Source organism: Cyrtonyx montezumae, unplaced genomic scaffold (assembly GCF_038088225.1).
Source record: "Cyrtonyx montezumae isolate F1298 unplaced genomic scaffold, pur_monq_1.0 scaffold_9, whole genome shotgun sequence".
NCBI lineage: Eukaryota > Metazoa > Chordata > Aves > Galliformes > Odontophoridae > Cyrtonyx > Cyrtonyx montezumae.
In genome coordinates, this window is record NW_027072100.1 from 411,010 (window position 1) to 431,334 (window position 20,325).

Here is a 20,325-nt window from a genome sequence, read left to right on the forward strand (position 1 = left end):
TAACCCTTAACCTAAAACTAACCCTAAACCTAACCCTATCCGTAACCTAACCCTAACCCTAAACCTAACCCTAACCCGAACCCGAACCCTAACCCTAACCCTAACCCTAACCCTAACCCTAACCCTAACCCTAACCCTTATCATAACACTAACCCTTACCCTAACCCTAACCCTAACCCTAACCCTAACCCTAACCCTAACCCTAATCCCTAACCCTAAACCTATACACTAACCCTAAACATAAACCGAACTTTAACCCAAAACCTAATCCTAACCCTAACCATATCCCTAAACCCTTACACTAATACTAACACTAATTCTAAACTTAAACATTTAACCATTAACCTACCCCTAAAATTAACCATAATACTAACCCTAACCCTAACCCTAATCCTAACCCAAACACTAACCCTAACCCATAACCCTTAAATCTAAACCTAACCCTAAAGCTAACCTTAACTCTAACCCAAAACTTAAACCTAAATGAAACCATAAACCTACCCGTATCCTTATCCTAATCCTAACCCTAAACCTAAACCTAATCCTAACACTACCACAAAATCTAACCCTAACCCTAACCCTAACCCATAACCTAACCCTTATTCTAAACCTAACCCTAACACAAAACCTAACACAAATCCTACCAAAACCCTAACCCCAAACCCAAGCCGCACCCAAACCCTGAACCTAACAGTACCCATAACCCGTAATCCGAACTGTAACCCTAACCTTAACCAAAACCTAGCCCGAATCCTAACCCTAATGCCAACCCTAATCCTTGCCCTAAGCGTAACCCTAAATTTAACCCTAAAACTGGCCCTATCCCTAACAATAACACTATTCCCAACCCCAAATACAGCCCCAACCCAATCCCAAACACATTACCCCAAACCCTAACGGTAACACTAACCCTAACGCTAATCCTAACCCTAATGCTAACCCTAACCCTAACCCTAATCCTAACCTTAAACCTAACCCTAACAAAAACCGTAACCCTAACACCAACCCCAACTCCAACCATAACCCCACCCCCTAACCCTAAACCTAAACCAAACTCTAACCATAACCCTAACCCTAACCCTAAACTATAAAAGTAGTCCTAACCCTAACCACAACACTAATTCAAAAACTAACCCTCACCTTAACACTAAACTATAACCCTAAACCCTAAATATAACCCTAATACTAAACCTAACGCTAACCCTAACCCTAACACTTACCCTAACCCTAACCCTAAACCCAAAAGCTACAGTAAACCGAAAACACTATACCAAACCCTAACCCTAACACTATCCCTAACTGTAACCCTGCATACTAACCGTAACCTAAACCCTTACACTAACCCTAACCTGACCCAAATCCAAACCCAACCCCAAACCTAACCCCAAATCCAAACCAAACACCACCCCCTTACCCAAAACCTAAACAGAGCACTAGCCATAACCCTAATCCTAAACCTAAACCATAAACGTGACCCTAACCCAAACCCTAACGTTAATATTAACACTAACCCTCAACCTAACACTAAACTATAACCTTAAACCCTAAACCTGAAGACTAAACCAAACCCTAACCCTAACCCTAAATGCTAAACCTAACACTAACGCTCAAATTTACCCTAACCCTAATCCCAACCCCAACCACAACACTAAATCCAGACCCCTAAACCAATCCCACACCCTAACACTACATTCTAAATCTAAGCCAAACACTTACACTAACCCTAAACCTAAACCTAACCAAACCCCAAACTCAAACCCAAACCCAACCAGAAAAACTACACCAACCCCAACTGCAACATTAAACCCTACCCATAAACCAAACCCTATCCCTAATGCTAACCATAGATCACACCCTTACCATAACCCTAACTCTAAAACTTACCCTAAACCTAAACCTAACCCGAAACCCGAAACGTAAACCTAACCCTACAACTAATCCGAACCCAAGCCCTAACCCTAAATCTAACCCCAAACCTAACCCTAACCGTAACACTACCCTAACCTTAACCCTAAGCCTAACCCTAACCCTACCCTAACCCTAAAAATAACCCTAACCCTAACCCTAACCCTAACCCTCACCCTAACCCTAACCCTACATTAACAATAACCCTAACCCTAACCCTAACCCTAACTCTAACTCTAACACTAACCCTAACCCTAACCCTAAACCTTACCCTAACCCTAACCCTACCCTAACCCTAACCCTAACCATAACCCTAACCCTAACCCTAACCCTACCCTAACCCTAACCCTAACCCCTAACCCTAACCCTAACCCTAACCCTAACCCTAACCCTACCCTAACCCTAACCCTAACCCTAAACTTAATCCTAACCCAAACACACAGTGTTGCAGTTAGTGTTGGGGTTAGAATTGGGGTAAGGGTTAGAGTTAGGGTTAGGTTTAGGGCTTGATTTAGGCTTGGGTTTAGATTTAGGGTTAGACTAGGGTTAGTTTTAGGTTTTGGGTTAGGGTTCAGTTTACAATTAGGGTTATAGAATGGGTTAGGGTTATGGTTAGGGTTAGGTTTATGGTTTTGTGATAGGATTAGGGTTAAGGGTTAAGGTTAGGGTTATGTAAAGGGTTTGGGTTAGGTTTAGGGTTATGAGTTAGGGTTAAGTATTAGGGTTAGATTTAGGTTTAGGGTAATGGTTAGGATTAGGTTTAGGTTTATGGCTTTATTTAGGGCAAGGGTTAGGATTAGGGTTAGGTTTATGGTTAGGGTTATGCTTATGCTAAGGGTTAGGTTTAGGGTTAGGGTTAGGGTTAGGGTTAGGGTTAGGGTTCAGGTTAGGGTTCAGGTTAGGGTTAGGGATAAGTTAGGGTTAGGGCTAGGATTAGGGTTAGGTTTAGTGATATTTGGTTTAGGATTAGAGTTAGGGTTAGGTTTAGGGTTAGGTTTAGCGTTAGGTTTGGGATAGGCTTAGGTTTAATGTTAAGGGTTAGGATTAGGTTTAGGGTTAGTGTTAGGATTAGGTTTTGGGTTAGGGCTAGGATTAGAGTTAGGTTTAAGGGTTCAAGTTAGGGTTAGGTTTAGAATTAATTTCAGCGATAGGGTTAGGTTTGGTGTTGTTAGGTTTAGGGTTAATGTTAGGGTAAGTTTTAGGGTTAGGGTTTGGGTTTAGGGATAGGGTTAGGGTTAGGTTTAGTCTCAGGGTTACATTTAAGTGTTAGAGTTCGGGTTTGGGTTAGGGTTAGGGTTAGGTTTATGTTTTGGGATAAGTGTAAATGTTAGGGTAAGGGTTCGGATTAGTGCTATGTTTTGAGTTAGTGTAGGGTTGGGTTTCGGTCGGGGTAGTGGTTGGGGTAGGGGTAGGGTTTGGAGCAGGGGTAGAGTTCGTCATTAGGGTAAGGGTTAGTGTTTGGCTTAGGGTTTGGTTTAGGGTTAGCTTTCTTTTTAGTGTAGGGATAGGGTTACGTTTAGGGTAAGGGTTAGGGTTAAATTTAGGGTTAGATTTACGGTTAGGGTTTAGGTGTTGTTGCTAGGCTTGGAGTTGGTTCAAGGTTGGAGTTGTTGCCGCTGGGGTTATTAATGGTGTAGGCTTGGTCTTAGTGTTAGGATTAATGGTTAGTGTTAGGATTTGGTTTAGAGTTAAGGTTAAGGTTAGGGTTAGGGTATGGGTTAGGGTTAGGGTTAGTGTTAGGGTTAGGGTTAGTGTTGGTGTTAGGATTAGGATTAGGGTTAGGTTTAGGATTAGGATAGGGATACGGGTAGGTTTAGGTTTAGCTTTAGACTTAAGTTTTGGGTTAGAGTTAAGGTGAGGGGTTAGGTTTTGTTGTTGGTCTTGGGGTTGGTTTTGGGTTTGGGCTTTGGGTTGTTGTTGGGGTTGGGGTTGGGGTAGGTAAAGTGTTAGTTTTAGGGTTAGGGTTAGGGTATGGCTTAGGGTTATTGTTAGGGTTTGGGTTATTTTTAGGGTTAGGGTAAGCGTTAGGGTTTGGGTTAGGGTTAGGGATAAGTTAGGGTTAGGGCTAGGATTAGGGTTAGGTTTAGGGTTAGGGTTAGGGTTAGGGTTAGGGTTAGTGTTAGGGTTAGTTCTGGGATAGGGTTAGGTTTAAGTTTAAGGGTTAGTTTTAGGTTTAGATTTAGGGTTAGGGTTAGGGTTAGGTTTAAGTGTTTTTGTTAGAGTTAGGGTTAGGATTAGGGTAAGTGTTTAGGTTGGGGTTGATGTTATTAGGGTTACGGTTAGGGTTAGGGTTAGGTTTAGGGTTAGGGTTAGGGTTAGGGTTCGAATTAGGTTTAGGATTAGCGTTAGGGTTACGGTTAGGGTTAGGGTTAATGTATGGGTTTAGGGATATGGTTAGGGTTAGTGTTAGGGTTAGGGTTAGCTTTAAGGTTTAGTGATAGGGTTAGGGTTAAGGGTTAATGTTAGGGTTAGGTAAAGGGTTTGGGTTAGGTTTAGGGTTATGAGTTAGGGTTAAGTTAAGTATTAGGGTTAGATTTAGGATTAGGTTAATGGTTAGGATTAGGTTTAGGTTTAGGGTTAGGGTTAGGGTTAGGGTTAGGGTTAGGGTTATGCTAAGGGTTAGGGTTAGGGTTACGGTATTGCTTTGGGTTATTGTTAGAGTTAGGGTTATTTTTAGGGTTAGGGTAAGGGTTAGGGTTTGGGTTAGGGTTAGGGATAAGTTAGGGTTAGGGCTAGGATTAGGGTTACGGTATTGCTTTGGGTTATTGTTAGGGTTAGGGTTATTTTTAGGGTTAGGGTAAGGGTTAGGGTTCGGGTTAGGGTTAGGGATAAGTTAGGGTTAGGGCTAGGATTAGGGTTAAGATTAGGGTTAGGGTTTAGGTTTAAGGTTTAGGTTTGTGTTTAAGGTTTTAAGGTTCGGGTTAGGTTTAGGGATAGTGTTAGGGTTAATGTTAGGGTTAGGGTTAGGGTAAGTGTTAGGTTTTGGATTAGGGTTACGGTTAAGGTTTGGTATAGGTTTAGTTCTAGGGTTATTTTAGGGATAGGTGTACGTTTAGGTTAAGGTTTAGGGTAAGGTTTAGGATTAGCTTTAGGGTTAGTTTTAAGTATACTTTTAGGGTTAGGTTTAGGGTTTGGTTTAGGGTTAGGTTTAGCATTACGGTAGGTTAGGTGTATGTTTAGTGGTATGGTTAGGGTTAGGGTTAGTGTTAGTTTTAGGTTTAGGGTTAGGGTGAGGGTTAGTTTTAGGTTTAAGGTTACGGTGAGGGTTAGGGTTAGGCTTAGGGCTTGGTTTAGGGTTAGGTTTATGGTTAGGTTTAGGTTTAGTTTTTGGTTTAGGATTCGGATTCCATGGTGTCACTTTGTGATGATTGTGGTAGTTACAACGTCCCTGGTTTTCATTGTGATGCTACTCCTGATTGCCATAGTGTCCCAGTGTGATGGTTGCCCTGGTGATGCTGTGAAATGGCTGCCATGGTGATGCTTTTTATCGTTGCCATGCTTACACAGTCTGATGTTTGCCCTGGATATGTTTGGTGGCTATGGTGACGCTGTGTGATTGTTGCCATGGAGATGTTTTGTGATTGTTACCATGATGACGCGGTGCGTTGATTGCCATGGCGGTACAATTTGATGGTTACCATGCTTATGCTGTGTGATCTTTATCATGAAGGTGCTTTGCAATGGTCGCTACGGTGACGCTTTATGATGGTAGGCATGGTGATGCAGAGGTATGGTTGCCATAGTTACACTGTGTGATGCTTGCTGTGGGAATACAAAAAGTATATTTAGAGCTGCAGCTGTGGAACAGGATAAACAGCATGAGAAAGGAAGGCTGAGAACCAAGGACACTTCCAGAAGAAGAGGAAAACAAGTTCAAGTAAGCTGCGTGATGGCAGGCCCTAATTGGAGGAAGAGTGCGTGGCTTGGGAAGATTCACAGCCCTGATTGGATCATCGCCTGTATGCACCGTTAAGGACTGTTTTGGGAAGTTACATTGTTGATATGTAAAGGCGGGTGGGAAAGTTACAAGAGAGAACTTGTGAAAGTATATAAGGGATGTTAAAATCTGTAATAAACGATTTGGATCGTTCGCATCTGAGTCCGTGCCCGAGACACTGCAAATGGCGCCCACTGCGTTGTGCAAATCAAGCCGCGGCTGAGCGAGCCCGGTCCGGCAGTGTCGCCCGACTGAACTTCAGAGAGATTGTTTCGCGCGCGCCCGCACCGTTCTGCAGGACAGAAGGTGAGCAGTCGGGAACTATGGGGAGTTCACTAACGAAGAAGCAACAAGTAAATCTCGAAGTACTACGGTTAGTTTTAAACTTCCAGGATCAGCCTGTATCTAATTCGGAACTAGCTACTTTTCTTAAATGGATAAGCAAAAATGTCCCCGAGTTTCCGAAAACTGGGTTCTCTCTTGATGCAGAACTCTGGGACAAAATTGGCACAAAACTCTGGGAGGCTTCTGTTACTAAAGACAGAACGGCTGCCAAACTTCTACCTGCTTGGCACCAAATAATGGAAGGGCTTAAACAGATTCGACAAGGAAGAAGTTCTTCCGGCTATTCTCTGTCGCCCTCCTTCCCACCCCCGCCTCTGCCTTCCGATTCGGGAAGCAGCCCCTGCCCGGACCCGATCCGCGGCTCCGAGCCCCCCCGCGACCGGGGAGAAGAGAAATAGCAATCTCCCCCCGCGCTCCCGCCCTCCCCCACGCGTCCGTCGTTCATCTCCGCTCCGCCCTCCGCTCCGCCCTCCGCTCCGCCTCCGACGCTCCCCGCGCTCCCGCCCTATGTTCCGCCCTCGTCGCTCGTCGCGCCGCTCCCGCCCTCCGCTCCGCCCCCGATGGTCGCCGCTCCCCTGCCGCCTTCCGCTTACTGCTGCTGCTCCGCAGCCTGCCTGTAACTTGGTAAAAAATGAGAACGAACCAGAACCAGAGGATCTTTCAGATCCTGGTTTAGTAGATACGGACGACAAATCGAACATTTCCCCCCCTGATGATAATTTGAAGGGAGTGGGAAAGAAAAATTTTTCTACAGCATACTATGGTGCTTTAGAGCAGTGCAGAAAAGAAGCAATATTACGGGGTGATGCTGATACGTTGCAAGCCTTTCCTGTGTTCTGTCATGCAAATCAGCCCCCCCAGTGGGACTCCCTGCCTTACCAGGCAGTGAAGGAACTAAGGAAGTCAGTGAGAGATTATGGAATTCAGTCTCCTTTTACATATCATCTTTTGACTGCAATTGGTGACAGTTACGTTATGACCCCTCACGATTGGAAAATTTTGTTACGAACAGTTCTGTCTCCCATGCAATACACCGTGTTTATGACAGAGTATCGGGAACTGGCTACCATCCAGACTATGAATAATCTGAATAACCTTAATCACATTGGCATAGAGGAACTCATGGGGGAGGGGGTCCGGGCAACACCTCAGGCTCAGGCACAGATGGACAGGCAATGCTTTGAACAAGTTAAGACTTTGGTGTTGCGTGCTATCCGTCGGATACCCGACACTAATTCATCTAACACATCATTTACATCAATTAGGCAGGAGGCTGCCGAGCCCTACATAAAATTTCTTGACCGTTTACAAAATACGCTAGAGACAAGTAGAAAATCAAGCTGCTCGGGAGGCTTTGCTTAAGCAATTAGCAATAGAAAATGCAAATGCAGACTGTAGAAAGGTCCTACAATCTTTAAAGAATGCAGATCCATCCATTACTGACATGATTAAGGCCTGTCAAGATGTAGGGACAGAAAGCTATAAAATGGCATCGCTAGCAGACACCCTGGCAGCCCGACTTGATGCGGGGACAGCTCAAAAAATAAAGTGCTACAACTGTGGGGAACCTGGTCATGTACAAAGGGACTGTAAAAAGCCTAAAAAAGCAGATAAAAATGCTTCTGCTCTTCCTACTCGACCCTGTCCCCGGTGCGGGAAGGGGCTACACTGGGCGAGAGACTGCCGATCTAAGCCCCCTGTTGCTGCACGGCCCTGCTATCTCCCGGGAAACGGGAAGAAGAGCGCGAGACCGCGCGCTATGACAGTAAATACAGTCCCGAATCAGCCGGCCGCTGCCTGGCCAGCGCACTCAGACCAGCCACTGCCGGCAGCGCAGGAGTGGATTTGGCCACCGCCCAGTCAGTGACGCTGACTGATACCGACGTAACTCTTATTCCAACAGGAGTAATGGGCCCCCTTGGGGACGGGCGCAGTGCCCTCCTGATAGGACGTTCTTCTGTTACACGGATGGGACTTTTTGTTTTACCAGGAGTTATAGATGCTGACCACACTGGGGAAATTAAGATAATGGCATGGACACCCTCCCCCCCCCTGCTTTATCCCCAAAGGCCAAAAAATAGCACAATTAATCCCTTTTCATTCTATGACTAAACCTGGTATTGGGGATCGAATTGGGGGATTTGGAAGCACGGACAAGCCTGCCGTGCTATGGACTACACAAGTATCAAAAGACAAACCATTATTATCATGTCTAGTAAATGGCAGGCAGTTATTAGGCCTAGTGGATACCGGAGCTGATGTTACCATCATTAAGTCAAGCGATTGGCCCTCTGAATGGCCACTAAAATACCCTAGTTCTGCTATTGTAGGAGTTGGGGGCTTACAGCAGCCCAAACAAAGTGCCCGAATTTTATCTTTTGAAGGGCCTGATGGTCGCATTGCTCACACTGCTCCTTACATCTTGCCAGTTCCCTATACTCTGTGGGGTCGTGATCTTTTAAGTCAATGGGGCATGATTTTGCAAACAAATTTTCAATAAGGGCCATTGATTGGCAGCAACCTATACCCCTAGTTTGGAAAACAGAACAACCAATCTGGGTAGATCAATGGCCCTTAACAAAGGAAAAGTTGCTGCATTTACATGAGCTAGTTCAAGAACAACTGGCTGCTGGTCACATAGTGCCTACCACCAGCCCTTGGAATACTCCAGTGTTTGTTATCCTCAAGAAGAGTGGAAAATGGAGGCTTCTACAGGACCTGCGTGCTGTCAATGCGGTAATTGAGCCCATGGGGGCATTGCAGCCTGGTCTCCCTTCACCTTCAATGTTACCATCGAATTGGCTTATAGCAGTCATTGACTTAAAAGACTGTTTTTTTACCATTTCGCTTCATCCAAAAGACGCACCACGATTTGCTTTCTCAGTGCCCTCCATCAACCAACAAAGCCCTGCTCAGCGCTATCACTGGACTGTGTTACCACAAGGAATGCTTAATAGTCCAACGATATGTCAACTGACTGTAGCAAATGCATTACAACCAGTACGAAAAGCTAGACCCCACGTCCTTATTTATCATTACATGGACGATATATTAATAGCAGCAGAACGAGAAGAGAGTCTAAAGGACACTTTAATGCTTGTAAGGCAGGCAGTTCAATCTGTTGGCTTACAAATAGCAGAAGAAAAGGTGCAACTTAGTTCTCCATGGAAATACTTAGGATGGAAAATTACATCTCACACCATTCAGCCACAAATCCTCAAAATAATACCTCACGTACAGACATTGAATGATCTGCAAAAGTTGTTAGGAACCATCAACTGGTTACGACCGCTTTTGGGTATTACTACTCAAGAGTTGCACCCTCTGTTCCAGCTACTCAAAGGAGACCCGGATTTAACCTCTAAAAGACAGCTAACACCACAAGCGTTACAGTGCTTAGACTCTGTAATAACATCACTGCAACATCGATATTGCCATCGTGTTTGTTTATCACTACCAGTATCTCTTGTAATAATATCAAATACGTATCAGCCATATAGCCTGTTATGTCAGTGGGATACCTCAAGAAAAGATCCTCTCATTATCCTGGAATGGATATTCTTACCACATACCTTTTCAAAAACCATTACATCACGGGTAGAGATGTTTGCAATGCTAATACAGCGAGGTCGTCATCGTTTACAAATTTTACGAGCTCTTGACCCTGATTGCATCTACATACCTGCTACTAAAAAAGATTTAGATTGGTTGCTTGCACAGTCACTCACTTTACAAACTGCTATGATAGGATATAGAGGACAGATCTCCACCCATCCCCCCAAACATCAGTTACTGCATAATTTGAGTGATCTATCCCTTTGTCCTAATATTTTACTTTCACATGTTCCAATACCTAATGCTGTTACTGTATTTACAGATGGCTCCGGCAAGACACATCGAGCAGTGGTTCTCTGGCGTGTGACTGCTACTCAGTGGCAGTCAGATGTACATGTTGTTAATGGATCACCTCAAGTTGTAGAACTCGCTGCCATAGCCCGAGCTTTTCAACTTTTTTCGAATCAAAAGCTTAATATAATAACTGATTCTTTGTACGTTACAGGTATCATTCAGCGGATTGAAGGATCTTTTCTTAAGGAAGTTAACAACCCTGCTTTGTTTGCGCAACTCAAGCGAGTTTTACATTATGTCTCTCACCGTACGCTCCCTTATTTTATTATGCATATTCGATCACACACTACATTGCCTGGTCCTATAGCTGAGGGCAACCGTAAGGCTGATCAAGCCACTGTCGCCTTTGCTACACCTCAATTGTTCCAGCAAGCGCGACTCTCTCATCAATTTTTTCATCAGAATAGGAGAGCTTTACAAAAACAATTTCAACTGACAGCAGATCAGGCCCGTAACATTATTCTAACATGCCCAGACTGCCAGGCAATTGCCCCTTTGCCTCAAATTGGGACAAATCCCCGTGGCACAGCGCCTCTTCAACTGTGGCAGACAGATGTTACTCATGTTCCCGAATTTGGCCGTCTAAAATTTGTCCATGTAACAATAGATACTCATTCTTCATACATATTCGCCACAGCACATACAGGTGAACGCAGTCGCGATGCCCGTAAACACTGGTTATCTGCCTATGCTGCTATGGGAATCCCACATACTATAAAAACAGATAATGGGCCTGCGTACACTTTTAAAGCCACTCGAACTTTCCTCCAAGAATGGGGCATTAAACATATTACAGGCATTCCTCATTCTCCCACCGGACAAGCTATCATTGAGCGTGCTCATCAAACACTGAAATCCATTCTTAATAAACAAAAAAGGGGGAATACGGGGGATACACCACAAGAAAGATTATGTAAAGCTTTGCTTGTGCTGAATTTTTTGAATCGTGATCACACAGATAGAACTTGTGTGGACCATCATTTTGGGGCCTGCCCAGTGCTCAAGGAACGGCCAATGGTTAACGTTCGGAATATGGCCACAGGGCATTGGGAAGGTCCCTTACCACTGATAACTTGGGGTCGTGGATATGCTTGTGTTTCCACAGGGACTGGTCCTACATGGGTTCCAGCACGATATGTTCGGCCTCATTTCAAGGCAGAAAATAGCATCCAGCCTTTATGATTACTGGGATTGTGTGTTTCTTCTATTTTAGTGGTAGATCGAGTGTGAAGAATTATTGGGCATTATCTAGGTTGTTGTGTGCTTTTTCTGTTTCAGTAGTAGATCAAGTGTAAATAAGATAGGATTTGATGTTGCCAACGCTGGAGTTTATGGAAATAGCACTTTTAATGTGCAGTTATGATGTTATTAGCCCATCAATTAGCCTTTTTTCTAATTTGCAAAGACAAAAACCTGGAAAAGAATCCTAGGCAAAGGGTTGATTTTGTGTTTTAGAATGATCAATTCTCTTTCAATTCACTAATCAAAATAGTTTTTTATAACCATGCATCATTTGAGACAAAGGCATATGCTAAGAGAGCTAACCTTGATAGTTTATTCTGTTTTGCAAGCAGGTGTTCCACTTGGGCTCCGCATCATGCACTGGCCACGCGGATTCGGTGTACAAATGGAAAAAACTCTGCAGACCCTGAGGAGAGTGGGAGCAGAGGGAAGTCTGTGGTGGATGGGAGAGGAAAAGTGCACCTTGAAGCAGGGGACGCCCTGCTGGCACTACCTATCGCGTCCACCGCTGGCATGTTCCTTTTCTCTCTTCTTTCCGGTGGTTTGCCATTTCTCAAGGGTCAATAGCTAATAATGTGTTTGCTTAGGGAGTTTCTGTTTCTTGCTTATCTAAAATGGATGTCTGTATGTGTGTAAGTGTGTGTATGTTGACTAAAACCCTAACCATCTGTGTTGCTCTGAATACACAATTTGCTTGTTTCTGCTCTTGAGATGTCTTGTCTCTCAGATCCAGGATACCCTGAAACAGCACCACTCAAGCTTCAGCCACAATCACCAAGTTAGGATGTTAGCTGGCAAAGGAAAGCAATACCCCTAGTGATACTCTAGCAGGCCTACCCACTGATGTTGATCCCATTTGACATGCAACTTTATATCTTCCAATCAATTACTGGTACACAAAGAATGGGACCCTCAGGGATTCTTTTCCAGGTTGCAGGAACCTAAAGCCATGGGTGAAAGGTGTGTTTGTTCACTTCTTATTAAGTTTAAAAATATTTCTTGTCTTTACGATATGATAACCTTGTCTCTTTCCTTACATTCAGCATTTTATTAATTGAAGCCTTGATTAAATTGTGATAGCCTAAATGCCTTCATAAATACTGTTACAGAGTGTTATTCATTTGTAGTATGTTAATAGTTTGCTAATAAATAAAAAAGGGGGAATTGTGGGAATACAAAAAGTATATTTAGAGCTGCAGCTGTGGAACAGGATAAACAGCATGAGAAAGGAATGCTGAGAACCAAGGACACTTCCAGAAGAAGAGGAAAAAAAGTTCAAGTAAGCTGCGTGATGGCAGGCCCTAATTGGAGGAAGAGTGCGTGGCTTGGGAAGATTCACAGCCCTGATTGGATCATCGCCTGTATGCACCGTTAAGGACTGTTTTGGGAAGTTACATTGTTGATATGTAAAGGCGGGTGGGAAAGTTACAAGAGAGAACTTGTGAAAGTATATAAGGGATGTTAAAATCTGTAATAAACGATTTGGATCGTTCGCATCTGAGTCCGTGCCCGAGACACTGCAGCTTGCCATGGTGACACTTCGTCATGGTTGCCATGGTAACTATGTTCCTGGTTGCCATGGCAACGCTGCTCCAGCTTGCGAAGGTGTCACATTGTGATAGTTGCCATGGTGACGCTGTGCAATGGTTGCTCTGGTGACGCTGTTCAATGGTTGACATGGTGATGCTGTGTGATGGTTGCCATGATGACGCATTGGGATGGTTGCCACATTGGTGCAGTGTGATGGTTGCCATAGTAATGCTCTGAGATGATTCCCATTGTGACATAGTATGATGGTTGGATGGTGACGCTGTGCGAAGGTTGTTATGGTGATGCAGTTTGAGGGTTGCCATGGTGACATTGAGTGATGTTTGCAATCGTGATGCTGAGAGATGGTTATAATGGAGATGCTTTGTGATGGCTTCCATCATAAAGCTTTGTGATGGTTGCGATGTTGACGCAGTGTGATGGTTTCCATGGTGACGCTGTGTGATTGTTGCCATGGAAATGCTCTGAGATAATTGCCATTGTGACATAGTGTGATTGTTGTCATGGTGACGCTGTGTGATGGTTGCCATGGTGAGTCTCTTTTGATGTTTGCCATGGTGATGCTCTGTGATTGTATCAATGGTGATGTTGTTCCAGGTTGCAATAGCGATGCTGTGTGATGTTTGACATGGCAACACTGCGTGATGGTTGCCATGGTGACAGAGTGTGATGGTTGCCATGGAGACACAGTGTGATGGTTGCCATGGTGATGCTGTGTGATGGTTGCCATGGAAACACATTGTGTTCATTGCCATTGTGACGCTGTGTTATGGTTGCCACAGTGAAACTGTAAGATGGTTGCCCTGGTGGTGCGTTGTGATGGTTGTCATGATGACGCAGTACCTTGTTGCCTTGGTGACGCTGTGTGATAGTAGCCAGGGTGAATCTGTGTGGTGGTTGCCATGCTAACGTTGCGTGATGGTTGCCATGTTGACGCTGCTCCTGGTTGCCTTGGTGTCAGGTGAGATGATTGCCATTGTGACACCGTGTGATGGTTGACATAGAGATATTTTGTTATGGTTGCCATGTCGACGTTGTGCATGCTGGTTGCCATGATGACGCTAAGTGATGGTTGCTATGATGATGCTGTATGATGGTTACCATGGTGAAGCAGTTTGATTGTTACCATGGTGATGCTGTGTTATGGTTGCCATGGTGAATTTGTGTGATGGCTGCCACGGTGTCACTGTGTTACGGTTTCCACGGTGAAACTAAGATGGTTGCCATGGTGGTGCGTTGTGATGGTTGCCATGGTGATGCAGTACCTTGTTGCCATGGTGACCTGTGTGATAGTAGCCAGGGTGAATCTGTGTGATGGTTGCCACGCTGACATTGTGTGATGGTTGCCATGGAGACAGTGATCCTGATTGCCATGGTGATGCTGCTCTTGGTTGCCATGGTGTCAGAGTGAAATGCTTGCCATGGTGTCACCGTGTGATGGTTGACATGGAGATCTTTTGTGATGGTTGCCATGCTGACGCAGAGTAATGGTTGCCATAGTGACACTGCGTAATGTTTGTCAGTTTATGACAGTTGGTATGGTGACACTATGTGATAGTTGGTATGTTGACGCTGTGTGATGGTTGCCATGGTGAAACTTTGTGATCGTTGCCATGGTGACGATATTCCTGGTTGCCATGATGACACATAATGATGGTTTCCATGGTGACATAGTGTGATGGTTACAATGGTGACACACACTCTGTGATGGCTACTATGGTGATGCTGTGTGATGATTGCCATGGAAACACTGTGTGATGGTTTTCATGCTGAAGCTATGTGATGGCTGCCATGGAAAAGCTGTGTGATGGTTGCCATGGTGATGCTCAGTGATGATTGCCATGGAGACACTGTGTGATGGTTGCTATGGTGACATGGTGTGATCATTGACACGGTGACGCTGTGATATGGTTGCCACGGTGATGCTGTAAGAAGGTTGCCATGGTGGCAAGTTGTGATATTTGCCAGAGATGCAGTTCATTGTTTCCATGGTGACGGAGTGTGATAGTAGCCACGGTGAAGCTGTGAGATGGTTGCTATAGTGATGCTATGCGATGGTTGCCATGGTGACACTTTGTGATTGTTCTCATGGTGACACAGTGTGATGGTTCCCATGGTGACGGTATTCCTGGTTATCATGGTGCCACTGCTCCTGGTTGCCGTGGTGTCACATTGTGATGGTTGCTATGGTGATGTAGTGCGATGGTTGCCATGATAACGCTGTGTAGATAGTTGCCATGGTGATGCAGTGTGATGGTTGCCATGGTGACACTTTGTGGTGGTTACCATGGTGATGCTTTGTGATGGAGTCCATGGTAAAGTTCTGTGATGGTTGCCATTGCAACGCTGTTTGATGGTTGCCGTGGTGACACAGTGTGATTTTTGCCGTGGTGACGCTGTTTGATTGCTGCCATGGTGTCATGGTGTGATGGTTGCAATAGTGATAGTGTTCCTGGTTACCATGGTGATGCTGATATTGGTTGTCATGGTGTCACAGTGTGATGATTACCGTTGGTGACGCTGTGTGATGGTTGTCATGGTAATGATGTGTAGATGGTTGCCATGGAGATTCTTTGAGATGATTGCCATGATGACACTGTGTGATGGCTGCCATGGTGATGCTGTGTGAGGGTTCCCATGGTGACACTGTGTGATGGTTGCCACGGTGAGGCACTGTAATGGTTGCCATGGTGATGGTGTTCCTTTTTGACATGCTGATGCAGTGTGATGGTTGCCTTGGAAACGCTCTGTGATGGTTGCCATGGTGACACTGTGTGATGGTTGCCAAGATGACTAAGTGTGATGGTGTCCATGGTGATGCTGTGTGATCATTGCAATGGTGATGCTGTGTGAGTGTTGCCATGGTAAGGCTGTGTGATGGATGCCATGGTGACACAGTGTGATTGTTGCCATGGTGACACGGTGTGATATTTGCCACACTGATGCTGTGTGATGGTTGCCATGATGGTGCGATATGATGTTTGTCATGGTGAAGCTGATCCTTATTGCTATGGTTACACTGTGTGATAGTTGCTATGATGATGATGAGTGACAGTTGCTATGATGACGCTGTTCTTAGTTGCCATGGTGATGCTGTGTGATGGTTCCCATTGTGACGCTGTGTGATGGTTGTCATGGTGATGCAGTGTGACAGTAGCCATGGTGACATAGTGTGATGGTTTCCATGGTGACACTGTCTGATTGCTCCTGTGGTGTTGCTGTGAGATAGTTACACGGTGACACAGTGTGATTGTTGCGATGTTGACACATTGTGGTCACTGAGATGGTTACGTTGTGTTATGGTTGCCACGGTTAGGCTGTGTGATGGTTGCCATGGTGACATTGTGCAGTGTTTGCCATGGTGATGTTGTGTGATGGTAGATATGGTGGCGTTGTGTGATGGCTGCCATGGTGACGCTTTGCGATGGTTGCCATGGTGTTGCTGTGTGACGTTTGCTGTGGTGATGCTGTGTGATGATTGCCATGGTGGCACTTTGTGATGTTTGCCATGGTAACATTGTGTGATGTTTGCTATGATGATGCTGTGCGATGGTTTCCATTGTGACTCAGTGTGATGGTTGGCATCATGACAAAGTTCCTGTTTTCCATGGTGACGCTTTGCGATAGTTGCCATGGTGATACATTGTGATTGCTGCCATGGTTACGGTGTTCCTGGTTGCCGTGGTGATGCTGTGTGATGGTTTCCATGGAGGTGCTTTGTAATGGTTACTATGATGACGCTGTGTAATGGTTGCCATGGTGAGGTCGTGTGATGGTTGACATGGTGATTCTGTGTGATGTTTACCATGGTGACACGGTGTGATAGTTTCCATAGTTACGTTGTGTTATGGTTGCCATGGTGGTGCTATTCCTTGTTGCCATGGTGAAGCTGTGTGGTGTTTGTCATGATGATGCTAAGTGATGGTTGCTATGATGATGCTGTGTGATTGTTGCTTTGATGATGCTGTGTGATGGTTGCCATGGTGACATTGTGTGATGGTCACTGTGTTATGGTTGTCATGGTGACGCAGTGTGAAGGTTGACATGGTGATGCAGTTTGATGGTTGCAATTGTGACACTGTGCGATGGTTGCCATGCTGACGATGTGTGATGGTTTACATACTGACACAGTGTGATGGTTGCCATGGCAACACAGTTTGATGTATGCAATGGAGACGCTGTGTGATGGTGGCCATGGTGATGTGGTGTGATGGTTGCCATGGTTACGGTGTTCCTGGTTGCCGTGGTGTCTCTGGTCCTGGTTGCTATGGTGTCACAGTCTGATGGTTGCCATGGTGTCACAGTCTGATGGTTGCCATGGTGACACTGTGTGATGGTTGCCATGGTGACACATTGTGATGATTGACATTGTGACAATGTGTGATGGTTGCCATGGTGACATGGTGTGGTGGTTGCCATGGTGATGCTGTTCCTAATTGCCATGGTGATGCTTTGTGTTGGTTGCCATGTTGACGCTGTGTGATGGTTGCCATAGTGATGTTCTGTGATGGTTGATATGGTAACACAGTGTGATGTTTGCCATGGTGATGCTGTTTGTGGTTGCCATGGTGACGCTGTGTTATGGTTGCCATGGTGATGCTGTGTGATGGTTGCCCTGTTGATGTTGTGTGATGGTTTCCATGGTGATGCTGTGTGATTGTTGCCATGGTGATGCTGGGTGACTTTTGCCATGGTGATGCTGTTGCTGGTTGCCATGGTGACGCTACATGATATTTGCCATGGTGACATTGTGTGATGGTCACCATGGTGTGGTGGATCATCTCACAATTGTCTGTGTTGGAGCCCCACACAATGTATTACAGAGGCCACCAAAAGAGAAGGAGAATCAAGTCAGTTCACAGAGGTAAAGACTGTTCAGTTGGCCTTAGATGTGGCTGAATGGGAGAGGTGGACAATGCTTTGTCTTTATACTGATTCATGGATGGTGACAAATGCTTTATGAGTGTGGTTACAGCAGTGGGAACAAAACAACTGGCAGCGGAAGGGTAAACCTGTTTGGGCTACTGAACTGTGGAAAGACATCAATGCCCAAACAAAAAATATGGCTGTAAAGGTGTGTCTTGTAGATATTCTTGTGCTCAAGAGTCAAGCTACTGGAGAACAGAAAAATAACCACCAGGTAGATCGAGCTGCCAAAATTGAGGTGGCTCAATAGACTTGGACTGGTAGAACAAAGGAGAGTTATTTTTAGCTCAGTGGGCCCATGAGACCTCAGGCCAAAAAGGGAAGAGACACAACATGTAAGTGGGCTAGAGACCGAGGGGTGGACTTACCTATGGATGCTACTGCACAGGTTATTCATGACTGTGACACATGTGCCATAATTAAAGAAGACAAGAGGATGAAACCTCTCTGGGAGGAAGGGCAATGGTGAAAGTATAAATATGGGGAGGTGTGGCAGGTTGATTATATCACCTTGCCACGAACTCGTGATGGTAACCGTTATGTGCTTACCATGGTGGAGGCGACCTCTGGGTGTCTTGAAACATATGCAGTACCCCATGCTACTGCCCGAAACACCATCTTAGGCTTGGAGAAGCAAATGCGGTGGCAACATGAAACCCCAGGAGGAACTGAGTCAGTAATGGAACTCATTGTAAAAATTCACTTGAGGATATTTGGGCCAAAGCACATGGTACTGAGTGGATTTATCATATCCCCTACTATGTACCAGCTGCTGGTAAGATTGAGTGCTATAGTGGGTTGTTAAAAAACATGTTGAAAGCAATGGGTGGGGAAACATTTAAGCATTGGGAGAAAAATCTGGCAGAAGCCACCTGGTTGGTCAACACTAGGAGGTCAGTCAACCAAGATGGTCCAGCCTTTGGAAAGGGCAAACCCCCCATGGAACCGTTTTTGCACAGGGACCTGGGTCTACTTGGTGGGTGATAGGACAAAAATGGGGGTGTCCAATGTGTACTACAAGGGAATTTGATGCTGTGAGAGTGCAGTCAGTGACTCCATGTATATACAGATATGTGTGTTGTAATGCATGTTAATTGCTGTTTTGTTTGTATATAGATATATGTTAAATATGATGTGATGATGTGGAATAAGTGGTGGAATGTTGTGGTTTTGTGTTTTTGATGCTGGTATTGCACATCAGAACACCAGAGTTGCAGAGATCTTCAAAAAACAGCAAGGAGGATCTGGATAACTACAGACAAATCAGCCTCACATTGGTCCCTGGAAAAGTGATGGAACAGTTTGCTTTGGATGCCATCTCCATGCAGTTGGAAGAGAAGAGTGTTATCAGGTGTAGTCAGCATGGGTTTTCCATACTGGGAGTTAAAGAATTAATGCTGTGTTGGGGAATGGAAGAGGGATGGAGCTCCAGATCCAATGCCAGGCCCTCTCTCTCTTTGCACACTCTCTCGGCTGCTGCAGAGATACAGCACTTCTGCTTCCCCTTCAGTTTTTCTAATGTAAGCTCTCAGATTTGGTTTGGAAAGTTTTGTCCCTCGCAGCTGTTCGATTTTGTTAGATTTAATAAAGTTACCGTTCGTCCTCCTCAAATTGTTGCTGCTGCCATGTTGTTTTTTTTTGTTTTTTTTCTTGACCCATCTGTTGTCTCTGTACCCTTCCTCCTTCGAGCGTACCACTCTGCTCAGGCTGCCAGGTCGTCACTGACAGTGCGGTTTTTTTTCCTCCCTCTCCCTTTTTTTCCCTCATGTCTCTGTCACGGATAACACCATGACACTCTAACTCCCAACATGATGTTATGAGTGGAATACAGGCATCAAAACCACAACACATGACAACCTAGATTGAAGGGGTCACTCATTATGTGCCCAGCACACAGAGTTCCCTGTAACTGGTGTCCTCTCACGTGTGACCAGTAACATGATATTTCCCCTTGAAGTTCTTTATGATGAAATAAATAAACCATCCCTTCCTTCTCCTGCTGCTTCCAGTAGTCATATTTGTGACTGGGCAAGGTTCAGGGTAGACCTTGAGCTCTGAATGGCCTGGGGACCCAGTAGCAGGAGGTGGGCTCCCGAACAGGCTCCTGCAGCAGTACTTTGTGCTTTCATTTCCCTCTCTGCAGAGGAGTGATGACCCTCCCCCCCCATTCCTCCACCGTGAGCAGTTCAGGTCTGAGCCTGGGAGAGGGAGTGAGGCTGAATAAGTAATCTCCAGTTGTGCTGACTTCCACTGCTCACATTCATTTATTATTTTAAAACACTGACAGAACACATCACACCATGATCTATATATATAAATTTATTTTATGTAGCTATAAATTTATATATATAAAACCTTTAAACTTCTGTATAGTCAGGACACAAATTTCAGAACAGTTTCACTGGCTGCAACAAAAATATTTTTGTTATGAAAACACAAAGGGGATGTGGAAATATAAAAAATATATATATATATAATAAAAAATGAAAAATAAAATCAAGTGCAAAATGAAT